We start from the raw sequence: 6,969 nt of genomic DNA, 5'->3' as shown, positions 1-6,969 counted from the left end.
TCCACTTTGGATTTCACCAGCTTATGAGGTGATTTGCATTCCACAGACACTTCTGTGTCCACACGCTTGTGCACTCCCCTCTGCCCTGTTTATTGGATTGCTTGGCAGCCATGTTCCTTGTTAGGGCCGTTATGCCTACATGGCAAATCGCTCTATGTAGGCTTTATCGAATTTCATCCTAAGTTATATACCTTAATCTACTTTCTGCCATTAACTCACTCTTCTTATTAGCTCTCTCTAATCTTCCTTGACTACACTTTCTTCTGTTTTCTAAAATCTGTTAAGCAAATTGCCTCAGAAACATTCTATTGTAATTCTTACCTTCATGCAACTACATCATGATAAAACTGGGTTTTTGTAACCACTTACCCGAAAAACTATACTCATCTTAATGACATACTTCTTTTTTATACATCTTGAAATAGTTATGCTATACTCCTGATTATTTACACTGAAATGTCAATGTTAGACGTCATGTCCTGGAAAAGTGTATGAAAATCCAGGGCATTCATTTAGCTTTATGGTTATCTCAAATGTGACTACTAACCTTCGTGGAGGAGACATTGTCAACAAAACTGAAAAGGAAGAAAGCAAATGGATCATGAACCTCAGAGCTAATTTATTTCCAGGGCTCAACAGAGTAGTTCCTATTAAACCTATTTTGAAAGAGAGAAGCCTAATTAAGAAATGAAATGGAGGCTTAAGGAAGGCGTGCATCTGATTGCTATATGTGATTGGTTGAGCAATTAAGGATCTTTATTTAACAGCAGTAAGTCAGGTCTACACACTAGGATCTGAAGAAGGTTTTTTAACTGAAAGTGCTTATCCTGTTTGACCTGCAACCTGAATAGCACAATTTGTGCTTTTTATTTCTTCGTTTTATTAAAGCCTACATTTTAACAGAATTTCTCAGTGAACTTTTTGTTGTGGTAGAAGCCTTTTTTCATTTTACTATCAGTGTGCTGTAGGTACTTTATATTATGGTGCAAAGGTGTTAAAAAAGAAAAAAAACACTGACAATTCACTTTGAAGATAAGTGGTAAAAGTGTTTTTTTTATACTCAAAAGGGGAGCAATAAAATATGCAAACATATTATTTTCTCAAAAAAGGAAGAATAATTACAAAAAAAAAAATAACAAAAAACAAGCAAGCAAAAAATACAGTATCTATTGCAGCAAGATGTCTGTTTGAATGCATTTAGTTAATTCAAGATACACTGATTACAAATATCGGTTTCAGGTTAACAGATATATAACCAAAAATCCATAGTGAGTTTACATTAACAAGTGACTATAGTTCCCCTAAAGCTGGTAGGTGGATGTCTAAGGCAGTAATAGCTATTAAGGAAACAAACACTTACATTAATGTGTTTATTAATATGCATGTCAGGGGTAAGGTGCATATATTTCATTTTAACAGAAAAGACTGACTCTGCAACTGTGGTTCAAATGTACATTCTTAGGCAGAAAGTTAGCCACCCATTGTAAAATGTTAACATATTTCTCCTCTACATGGAGATGCAAAATATTCATAGCTGAGCAATAAATCCAACAGGGTGGGTGTTATTAAAAATAATGCACAACTAGGGGTGTTATAAGGCCAGATACTGCAGATTGAGGTCCTTACCACCCCTGGAAGGGTTCTCTAATACCCACTCTGTCTGGCATTACTGCTGTTAGGAATGGGCTGTTAAATTTTGTATTTTTTATTACTATATACCTTTTTACATATATGATACAGAATAGTTCCTCTGGCTAATGTTTCAAACTTGCTGTAGCATACGAAGTTGCTGCTGGAGGAAGAATTTTACCTCCAAAATATAAATTACATAAGTATTTAATGTTTGTAGACACACAGACGGACAGGTGTACACACATACATAGAAATGCACAAACACACCTAGCAGTTACAGCTACTTTATTGATTGAATACAGCTAAAATGTGATATAGTAAAATTAATAAGAAAAATAATAATGCAAGCCACTGCAACTCCCCATGCATCTTAACTGTCCCTGATTTCTTTTTAAAGTTATGCTCGGTCCATCATGGAACTTTTGATTTGTTATAAAATCAATGTGGATTGAAGTCAGTCAATGGCAGACATTACAGTTTCGTACTACTTATTAGTTTGACAATGCATGCCAATGAACTGTATGTTTCATCAGTGCTGTCTCTTTTGCTCATGCCCTCTGCCTTTCACACGCACACACACAGAATAATGTTTGGATTACTTTTTTTTTTAATGTTATACTCACTAATCAGCAAAACTGTATTCAGCAAGCATAAAAATGTCAGCGTTTTGCTTTGTTTTTCCTATTCATCTTCATAATAGGTTAATATGCTGCTATGAAATGGTGGACATGTTTTTGCTGGGTATTACCTACACATTAACACTCTGTTGGAGAATGTTTAGCCTCCAGTCAGATGAAGATGTACTCCATTCACTTTCTCTAAAGTTCATTAATTTTAAAAGTCCTATCTTGAAATAAGATCACTTGATATGTTTTCAGTGAAGCTTAATGTATAGTATGAGAGTCCTGACTGTTACTCTGATGTTAAATTGTACCAGCTCTTTGTTATCTGTGCACACCCACTGTACCACCTCAGAATAATTACAGTTTACATGAACAGAAATGATAATCAGGATTTAATCATTTAATCCTTTTAGTTTATATAACATTAAGAAATGACTGAATTGTGAACTCATGTAAATGGTTTTCATGCTTATTTGATTAACACAAATATAGGTTTGTCTACAGGAATATTATATTTAGGTATACCTTGTGCTTTTTATTGTAAGAAGTTCCATTTATTCAAGTAGATGTGAATGGTTTCTTCTGTTTTTCTTTGAAATTCTCTTCCTAAGACAAAAGGAAGCACACACGCAGTATTCATGTGGCTGGCACATCACTATAAAGTTAGGGAAGAGGAAAACAAAAGGAACTGATAAACTGTTCATGACTAAGTTAGTTTTTAGAATGTCTGTATAAAAAATAGGTGCCACATTCTGGCTGAGAAAAATGTGCCTTAAATTGCTTTGATTTCATCTCTGGTCTGTTTTCAGAATCAAATATTTAATTTCATTAAGCTTGAAGCAACAATTAATTTTGGTGCAAGCCATTACTTGCTTGTTGACCAGAAATCCTCTGGATGTTTTTAGTTTAGTTTCATTTGCTCATAACTGGCTCCTAGAACATGAAGATTCCATACTGAATTTTAAAAGATTGAGCTCTCTCATGCTCTTAGGCTTTACCCTTTGCCACTTGTCTCAGTTTGAACACAATAAAAAGTATCCATCTCAAGTTTGAAGGTGCTGTGGTGTTGCAGTACACCTATCACATCATAGTTCAGAAATCAGACAATTATAGATCAAGTATGTTAAGTATCATCTGGTGACCATCTGATTTACCTCTGAATACATCTCCGCACTACCATAAGTTTAGATCCCAGTGTGTTAGGTATTCCTTGCCAACCAGCAGTACCTTTGAATACTGATGGGTCCTTCATGCTGCTAAGTATTTAGAATATAAAAATAGAAGCTCAGTGGTGCAGTTTAACAACAAGAATATGGGATGGTGTGCATGTGTGTGGGGGCATGGGATGGTGTGCATGTGTGGGGGGTGTAGCACACTGACAACAGTCATCTACATTATATAAAGTTATCAACAGCAAAAGTGTTGGCAGGAGGAGGTCAGCAACAAAAAGGGGATAGGGCAATGATGCTATAAACCATAAAGCTATGGCATATAACCAAAATTACATAATTCAGCTGTCCATAAATCAAGAAATCATACTGTATAACATAACTGAATTTGCATCTGCAGTCTTTTATTCTGTACAGTCTTAAATACCACAATAAGGCATTAGTCTCTTATGCCTTATTATATGTCTCATGTGCCTTATAGCACTGTGCCTTAGTCAGCATGAGACATACTTTATAAATGTTATGCTTGCAACATCCCAAATGAGCCAGAGCAGACTACGGCATAAAGGAGTTATGTTTTATATTGCTGTTTCTTTTTTTAACAATACTTCATATTTAAACTTTCAAAACAGAAAACTATAAACTAATTGGCAATGTACATCATCACTGACCAATTAACAAAAAGAATGCATTCATTTAACTGCCATAAAGCATATTAGGTCATTAGAAATTATCATTGCATACATTTCAACAATAATTTTGCAGATATACACTAACTATACTACCCAAATCCCTACCTTAAAAAGACAATCAAGGGGACAAGCTGATCAGGGTATACCCCAGGTATCCCCCTTGTATGCTCCTTCCTATATGGTACAGACCATTGAGTGACCCCAGTTTATCACCATACGAAAGTTTTAAGTACTTGTAATATTTATTTATTTATTTATTTATTTATTTGATTACTGGGAAAGCCCAACTGGGTAGAAGCCCATTTTAATTGAGGGCTCAGGGACAAAAATTCCAGTTTATTACAAAACATTTTAAGAACATTATTTTTACAGTCTTCAAGAATAAAACAACTACATCTGCAGTTTAAATAATTATAACAAATTAGACATAATGTAAAAACAAAGATGTTTGCACAGTCTGTCTTGACTTGGCCAAGGCCTTCAACACAATCCCACATTTGTGCATCATTGACAAACTAACCCAGTTGAATATCAACTTCTGTGTAGTCAGGTGGGTTGCAAATTGGCTCACAGAGTGACAACACTCAGTCAAAGTGGGAGACTTCACCTCTATCAACAGACCTGTCAACAGTGGGGGTCCCACAAGGATCAGTGCTGGGCCCCTTCTTGTTTGGCATACACTTCTCTGAAGTTAATGGAGGGGCTATGGCTAACCAAGTTTATGGATGACTTGCAAATTAGGTGCCATCATTGAATCCAGTACTGATGTCAGTGTTTTTCAAAAGGGACTTATGCAGACCAATGATTGGTACCAAAGCCATGGTCTTAAACTAAATCCTAAAAAAAATGCATCATCACTCCCTTTGGTTAAAACAATGTCCCTGCTGATTATAAAATAAACAATAATACCCTAAGTACTAATTTTGTTATGAGAGACCCAGAAGCACAAGTTGACTGTGACCTCACCTTCGACCACCATGTGTCTACTGTGGTGAGGAAAGCAATATATATCTCTCACCTGATTGGCAAAGGCATCACCTCAAGAGCAAAAGAGGTTATAACTTCCCTGTACTCATTTCTCATCAGGCCTATTACTGAATATAATGGTCCCTTTGGCTTGTACTGTACCAGACACACGCAGCAGCTTGAGAGACCTCAGAGATTTCTAACTAAGAAATTTCAGGGTCTCCAGCACATGTCTTATGCAGGCAGACTGAAGTCACTGTCACTGTACTCAGCAGAGTGCAGACAACTTAGAGGCAACTTGTGTCTGGCTTACAGGGCTATCTTTGACCCATATTTAATGGAGATGTTGCACATCCATAAGTCAAATAGGACTAGGGTCACCTGTTCCAGGGACTTCAATCTATCCTGTGACATAAATAGGACCTGCTGGAGAGACAGATACATCTTTCAGAGGTTGCCACTCCTCTGGAACAGGCTTCTAATCCATGTCAAGCAGAGCACCTCCATGACCCTGTTTAAGCGTAACCTGGACAACTGGATGGGAAACCGTAAATTTCTGCCAGGGATTGCCCCTGTTTCTCTCCTGGACTTGGGTAATCCTTGCTAGAAAAATCTTGGGCATAGACGATATCCCTCATTTAGTATTATATTGGGATTTTACAGCCAAGCTTGTAAAGACCCTTTGGTCAATAGCCTAGTAACATTCTATGAACCTATGAACTCATGGTACAAGTTATATGACAACATAATCCCTTCCTAAACCCCATCACTGAGATTCTCCAAGGATGTCTACTGAGAGGATATATAGGCTATTACAGAAACATTTAAGTGCAAAACCCACTCAGACTCGGGCCTTCCACATAGCAATTATGGTTTTCCAAAGTTACGGTTTCTGTTTCAATGTTTGAAAGAGAAATCCCTATGCAGTATAGTTGCATCTACTTAACCTAAATATAGATGTTCGAGTGTCTTCACTATTGCAGTAACAACAATGTGGGTTATTCTTGCTATGGCAGCCCTTGCCTGTCCTGAATACCAGATATTTAAAGCCCACCTCATTGGCTGGCAGATGCCCTGTGCCTGATGTCAGGATGTCTGGGTGGAAGGGTCATTGGCCAGTACCATCTTATAGTTCTTTCTTGTCCCAAAATAAGACCCCAAGTTTGAGCTCCAGGCCAAGAGCACAGAACACCCAAAGATTCCACAGTTTAATGATAAAGGTAGGGACTATAAAGACCTGATGAAGGAGAAGTGGTGAGAAATGGAAGTGAGAAAGGATAAGAAAGTAGTGCCCACCCTAGCCACAAAGAATGACAGAGAGAAAGGAGGGAGATGAGACTTACTGTAACAGTGAAAACACTCAGACATTTATATTTATGTTACATAGACACAGGTATACTATGTTCATTGTGTCTCACTGTTGGAGTAGTAACAATGTGGGAAGATTCCCAAAGCTGAAATGGAGGAGAGTGGGTGGCAGATTAGGCAAAGGCTAGGATGCCCTGCCAGACTGCAGAGGCAAAGCCAGATCTGATTCTGGAAAAAAATAGGTTAGTTGTAATGTTTACAAAATGTGTGGACAAGTAGCAGCCTCTAAAATTTCTCTGGTGGGAACTCTTCTCAGGAAAGTGTTAGTAGCAGCTGTAGCTGTGGTAGAATGAGATCTGATATTTTCAGGAGGCTGCTTTCTATGATGTACTCTGTACTCTATACTCATCCCTCATTAGATCCATTATAGAATACAACACCCCGTTTGGTATGTACCTCTCAAGACATCTGCAACAACTGGAAAGGTCACAGAAATACCTCACTAAAAGAATCACAGGCCTAAAGCAAATGCCCTATGCTGACTGCCTTAAAAAACTCCAGCTATACTCTGTCGCATAT

The sequence above is a fragment of the Protopterus annectens genome, chromosome 7.part0, assembly GCF_019279795.1.
Source record: "Protopterus annectens isolate FY-2018-M chromosome 7.part0, PAN1.0, whole genome shotgun sequence".
Lineage (NCBI taxonomy): Eukaryota > Metazoa > Chordata > Ceratodontiformes > Protopteridae > Protopterus > Protopterus annectens.
The sequence above is the reverse complement of the archived record's forward strand: the minus strand, read 5'-3'. Positions refer to the sequence as shown.